This window comes from Mus caroli, chromosome 6 (assembly GCF_900094665.2).
Source record: "Mus caroli chromosome 6, CAROLI_EIJ_v1.1, whole genome shotgun sequence".
In the NCBI taxonomy this organism is placed as follows: domain Eukaryota; kingdom Metazoa; phylum Chordata; class Mammalia; order Rodentia; family Muridae; genus Mus; species Mus caroli.
Genome location: NC_034575.1, coordinates 59,655,305 through 59,662,216, shown reverse-complemented (window position 1 = coordinate 59,662,216; position 6,912 = coordinate 59,655,305).

Below are 6,912 nucleotides of genomic sequence, written 5' to 3'. Positions count from 1 at the left end.
CTAAAACTGATATCTTTATTTTAAAGCCTTGGTGGCTTTACTTTATTAAATACTCAACTACCACAGAATTAAAAGTAGCAGCTAACATGCACTGAGGTTGGATGCTGAGGCTGAGGTGTACTGACTAAGGAAGGATTTCTCTCCTCCTCTTCCTGCCTTTACCCTTGTCAAGAGAACTGTGTGATTTCTGTTTATTCTGCCTCCCGGATTTCTCACACAGGCCAATTTATGTTGAAACCTGCAATGTGCTAAAGGAAGGCCCTGGGCCATTCTATTTTCTACCCATGGTGATGGGTAGAACATGCCATTGAGATTCACTCACTACAATTATAGCAATTTAACTTGACAAAAGCAGAAAAAAAAAGAGAACTAATTGTTTAGCACTACTATGTGCCTGCTGGCAGATTGATCACCTCTGAGGATAAAAGGCTGAACAAAGCTAAGTATTGAACCCCTTCAATTTTTAGTCCACAAGGTTTCCGAATAGTGGTCTGTGTTCTATTTATTATAGAAATTTTGTTATAGCTGATTGATTTCAGTTGGGACTGAAGTGGAATAAGGTTAAAAAAAAGACAACTATTATATACTGCCATAATGATTTATTTAGTGGTTTACTTAAAGCACTGCTGTACTGCCTAATCGCTAAGCATGTTTTCACTTACTTGTGGAACAGAATAACCTAGAGAAATAGCAGAAACAATGGGCTTTTGCCTTTAATAACTTGCTGTCTGCCATGTTGCTTCTGTAAAATCTCCCTTGCTTGCCCACCTCACCTTGTGGTATTAGTGTATAAAATGAGAATGGACTCCGATCTGATGCTATAACCTTTCAGGAGCTATCCTGGCTTCAGTCTACCTGGAACATCGCTCTTCCACTCTCATTGACATTTGTTCCAAAAAATTTCCCACAGCAGAATTGTTGGCTGCCAGCCAACTTGAGAGGCAGGGAGATTTTGTAAACTTGGCAGCAGCCCGGACCAGGATCTCACCATGGTCTCCTCATAACCACTTGCTCCTCATCACCAAAGAATTCACCTTCCTTCACAGTTTAGGCCATGTCTCGGTTTGTGGTCCTGCTGCAGCTGGGGTCTATGTCAGTGTCTGTGATCCAAGCTACCCCCAGAGGCCAAGTGGTTGTCTATGGTCACACTGATCTAAGTGGCCTGCACCACCACCTAAAGCCATGGTGACATCCAGACCTAGGCTATTGCCAAGGGTCATGTCTGGATCCATGGTCCAGCTGCCATCTTTGTTGATGTCCCAGTACCATGTGACCACCAAAGACCACACAGATGAACTCCTGCCTGAGGCACTGTGCTGAGACTGCCCCAGCCCTTGCACAGTAGAGCTGTCTCTGATGGTAGGCAAGCAGGTAAACTACCCAGAAGGGATGAGCTCCAGAAAGCTGACCCCACCTCACCCCTAGCCCGCCATGGGGTGTGGCTTGGGCAAGGGAAAGATGCCTTCCCCTAGACTCACCTCTCAAAACCTTGAAAGAGGTCCCACAGTCATGAGAGCAGGAACCCTGACCCTGCTCCTTGCTGGCTGTGATAGTCAGTAGGCTAATGGAAGAGCTAACCCTGGTGGTGCAGGCACAGGAGAACTAGCAGGCTGACCACTCAGTTACCTTCCAGGCCTAGATCCAGGGCTTTGAGTTGGCCCACCCTGGCATCTACTCCATCTAGGACCTGCTAGGGCATGAGAAAGGGCTAGTCCTGAAGATCCAAAGCTGCAGGACCTCCATGACATGGCAGGACAACAACCGGGTATCTAAGAGAAGTCCCCATGAGTATCCAGGATGGATAGTGTGACAGGACCCAGAGGCCTCAAACCAGACCAATGACTCATTACAATGAATCTTTACAAGTAAATATGTGTATACAAAAGGATATACTGTATGACATACGACATATTACAGCTTCCATGATAAGATGGTGTGTGTGTGTGTGTGTGTGTGTGTGTGTGTGTGTGTGTGTGTGTGTAATTTTATTCTATTTTGTAGAGGAGATTGCAAGGGCAGAGGGAGAATATGAAGGGGCAAGGAGTTGAGTGGGATTGGAGTGCATAATGTGAAATTTACAAAAAAATCAATAAAAAGATTTTAAAAGAATAAAACAAATTTATGGGGCTGAAAAGGCAGATTAGGAGGTAAGAGAACTGGCTGCTCTTCTGAAGAACCCTGGTTTTGATTCCCAGCACCCAGATGGCAGCTCAAATCACCTGTAACTCCAGTTGCTGGGGATCTGATGTCATCTTCTGGCCTCTGTGGGTACCAGGCACAGATATATAAGCATGCAAAATATTTATTCATGTTAAATAAATTTTTAATCAAGTAAATTGCAAATAATGTCTACATAGAGGCCTTGTTTTCATTAGTCATCTCTCTAGTTATGGCAAAAAAAAAAAAAGTATCTTGCTTAAAATATTTTTCAGTGATTTAGACAAATCCCAGGGAGACGTTAGGGTTTCTGACATAACATCCTACTTGTGCCTTTATTTAATTCACAAGTGCCATAGTCATCATAAGCCGTGATCTTGCAGACAATCTGTCAGGCACTGAGGCATGCTTTTAACCCACCATGACTAAAGCAGACAGAGTACTTACGTAGTGTCTGGTTTACAGTGAATTTCATCTAAGGCTTGGAAGTTCCTTCATTTTCTCTTATATCAATTGTCTGCAGTAGAGAAGTGAGGACTTCAAACATAATCTTGCATGGGATAAATCACAAGTTACAGAGAAGCTACCTGGTTCCCGGTTTGCTTCAAAAGTAATAGACAGGGTTTGACCGCAGTGCCATCCCATGTGCATGAAACTGGCTTGTCCACTGATAGCTGAGAGAGTGGTGATTTGGATTCTAATGCAGAGTATTACCTAAGAGAGAATTACCAAAGAGGTTCATTCATTCATTCATTCATTCATTCACTGAAGTTTAACTATGCATCAGGCACAGTTCAAGATACTTGGGATGTAAAGGGCCCAAAAGATGTTTGAAAAATTTTTTCCTTCCCTGTTCTTATAGAACATAAAATGTGTTAGTAAAAAGGGGGTGTGGAATCATGTATATTAGTGCAGGCTCAGATGAGGTGATAAAAAGAGATCTGAGAAAATAAAACATGGTATCATAAGAAAAATAAATATTTTCAAAGAGTCAAATGCTCTTTGCCAGCTCACACTTGATCTGCTTGCGATGTAAATGAGGACCAGAATGGACCAATAGGATGTGGAGTGTAGAAAGCTCAAAAGAATGGCCCAAAGATAAACAAACTGTGACATGTTCAAAGCTTCAAGAAAACAGAATAGGCCATAGGGTCTTTTTCACTGAGCTTCAGCTGAGTGAAGTTATCAGTCAGAATGATCCAGATAAAGCTAGAGATATTAGGAGCAGAACTGCACAAGACTGCTTTAACACAGACTTCACAGCTTGTTCTAGTAAGACTAAAACCCCTGGAAGGCTTTGTACAAGAGAAGTTCATGATCTAATACGAATTTAAAAGAATCACTTGTGTGTGTGTGTGTGTGTGTGTGTGTGTGTGTGTGTGTGTGTGTACATGCATGCCTGTCTGCATGAGTACATATGTGTGTTCACATGCCGGTGTGTGTAGGTGCATGAGTGCATTGTGAGTGTATGTCAGTGACTGTGTATGTAAGTGTGCCGTAGACCCTCTGAGTCCCTGTGTCTGCGTAGAAAGGGTCTATAGTCGCAGGTGGGCAAAGCATTGGATGAGATGACAGATGCACACAGGAGAGGTTGTGTAGAATCTGAATATATTTGTCAGGTCGAGCATCAAACTTTTTATAGTACAGAAAATACAAGGGTCGGAAGTCACAGCAGGCAAGATACATAGAAGTTACCAGGTACAATACAAAGGAATGACTTCAAAAGGATTTACAGGAACCAGATAAATGTTTACAGTAAAGATAAAGCAGTCCTGCCTAGGATCAGCTTAGTGACAGGCAAGGATTTCACACTCTAGTGTTATACCTTTGAACCTTGTGAAGGCTAGCACCAGGGGGTTCTGCTCTTGGCAGGCCTCAAGAACAATGCAGTATCACAACCCCCCTAATTTCCTAGGCCTTGCTAAATTCTTATATGAGTGTAACTTTTAAGTAACTGGAGAATCTCCATTTGTCAGGAGAATATACTAACTTGCTTTTAATATGCAATGTAGCCTGTACTGAAGATTTCTATCTCAGTGAGATTCGCTGGCTCTTTCTGCAGACCAGTTGAGCCACTGGCTCTGTCTATTGTAATGCTTAATTAGTTGCTGAATAGGTTAACTTCCTTACTGCCTTCTCACAGGATTCTAAGCTTGGCGGCTTCTGGGATCTTGGAACACTGGGGAAACTAACTATAAGAGAATTTAATCTTAAAAGGCAATTATAATAAAATATTAAAAGAGAGCTCATAGATGCATACACCAGACTAACACAGGAATAGAGTATGAGTACGAGAACGCCAAAACTCCAGGAGCTGAGCTTCCTTGAAACTCTCTGCCTCATGAGTGGCTTTTAGGCTTTACAGCCTGTCAAGCTGACTCGTCTGGAGTGTGTGGCTAAGTGTGTGTGTGTGTGTGTGTGTGTGTGTGCATGTGTGTGAGTTCATGTGCATATGTGTGAGTGTGTGTGTGTGTGTGTGTGTGTGTGTGTGTGTGTGTGTGTGCATGCGTGCACGCGCATGCGAGAATTGGACTTTATGTGTTTATCTGCATGGAGAGATAAGAGTAGAAAAACAGAATGGCAAGCACTAATGAGAGTTACTTCAACAGCCTAGATAACACCTTGGACACTGAGAACAGAGGAGGTAGAAAGAAGTATAAGCAAGACATATTTGGGAAGTAAAAGTCTGAAAGGGAGAAGATGACTTGCTAGATAAGAACACTTGTTGCACAATCATGAAGACCTGAGTTCAAATCCCTAGAACCTAGGTAAAAAGTAGGCCATGGTTGTGCGTGCCTACAACCCTAAAGATGTAGAAAGTGAAGAAAAGAGGATTGTATAGGCTCAGTGGCCCATTCTTCATCCCTATGTGTTCCTTTGGTCTCCATCTGCGCATTGGTTATGCACTCACAAATAGATATATGCACATATAACACACACACACACACACATGTAAGTGATTGTGTAGTAATAAAGTGATAATAGTGCCCTTCATTCCCAAGTACATAGACTTCTGTAAGGCAGGTTCTATGTTTCCCATGGAGAAAAAATGGACGGAACTTTGCCTGTCTCTTGAATATGGGTCAGTTTTGTGACTTTTGATCACTTGAATTTCATCAACTGAAAGGAAAAAGAGAGAGTTTGCAAACTTCATGACTTTGGCTCAGATATTGAATTACCTGTTTTCCTCTCTTAGCATTCTGCCATAAGAGGCCCACAGCAGGAAGCTTGTCCTGCTTACCACAGAAAAGAGCCAAAGCATGTAGACTGCCAGCTGGAATTAAGCATTGGCATGGAGATGGGCCTCGTAGGTCATCCCAGACCACATTTCAGACAAGGTAGGGGCATGAGGAATTCTTGGCTAATCCCCCAGAAGAAACAAACAACTAACAAATCACTTTTTAACCCATTCTGTTTATCGCAGTTGTTAAGCAGCATTTCACAGATGAAACAAGTATGTAAGGGACACAGAAGGACCATAACCAGAGGCCTGATAATGGAGTCTTGGCAGTAATAACACAGTTAACATGAAACAGCTTTTGCCTACTTATTCATTTATCACCTATGCTGATTTTCTACTTGTATGAAGATGGTTTTGCTATGTGTAGTTGCTCAAATTTATTGTTTAGCTATTGTTAGCTAGAGTCTAAACATCTAAGTTGTCAACCCCACTCATTTCTCACCTAGAAGGAAAAAAAAAAAAAAGAAATGCAAGGCTAAACCAAATAAGCAGCTATATGTACTGCTTCACTTTAAAAAAATGAACATTGATTCAAGGTTTATATAAGACTTGCAAATAAGAACCTTAAGGTTTAAGCAGACGATTTAAACAGGAGACCCTTTGTTATATTGTGGTGCATATAATTTACATTTAGCTACCTGATAAATTTGTTACCATACTACTCTGTCACATGACAGAGTCTTAACAGTCTATGTGATCCAAGCTTAGGTATGCATGTGTCATTCTTAATTGAAAGCTAAGTACTTTGTATAATCTCTCAACCAATTTCTAGAAACATTAGTGAGCAAACTAAGGTATGGAACACATGTAATCTTCCCAAAGCAACATGGGAAGCGAGCCCACAGAAACATTTCCATCTAGTGATCTGTAGATGGAAGTGTTCTTCTCTATTTCATCATCTGTAGAATAGAGAAGCTTAACTAATGAGCTCCAGATCAACTCTGCTGATGAGTCTCATCTACTAAACCTATCTATATGCCGCCTGCATTGACTTACAGAATCTTGATTCTGACTTCCAGTTGTCTGTCATTCCTGTATAATGTGAGATCATATCATAACAGAACAAGTCCATCCTAGCACCAAGGGTCAATGAACTCTAATCACATGGTAGTTAATTAATGATGTCTTCCGTGAAGACAGTTCAGAGATCTAAAAGGGTATTTGTCACAATCAAAATGGAATAAGACTCATGCCATCTCTACTAAAATAAAAGTTTGGCAGAGAAGTTACTAAAGAAAGGTTCTTGTTATCAGAATCCAAGGACCTTCTGTCAAATACATCTTCATAGAAAGCAAAGTTCATCATTGTGACAATGGCTACCTATTAGATAGGGATAAGGAGAGAGAGAGAGACAGACAGAGAGAGAGAAAGAGAGAGAGAGACAGAGAGAGACAGAGACAGAGAGAGAGAGACAGAGAGACAGAGACAGAGAGACAGAGAAACAGAGACACAGAGACAGAGACACAGAGACAGAGAGAGATTTTCACTGAGGTTTTAAAGTGTGTGTGTGTGTA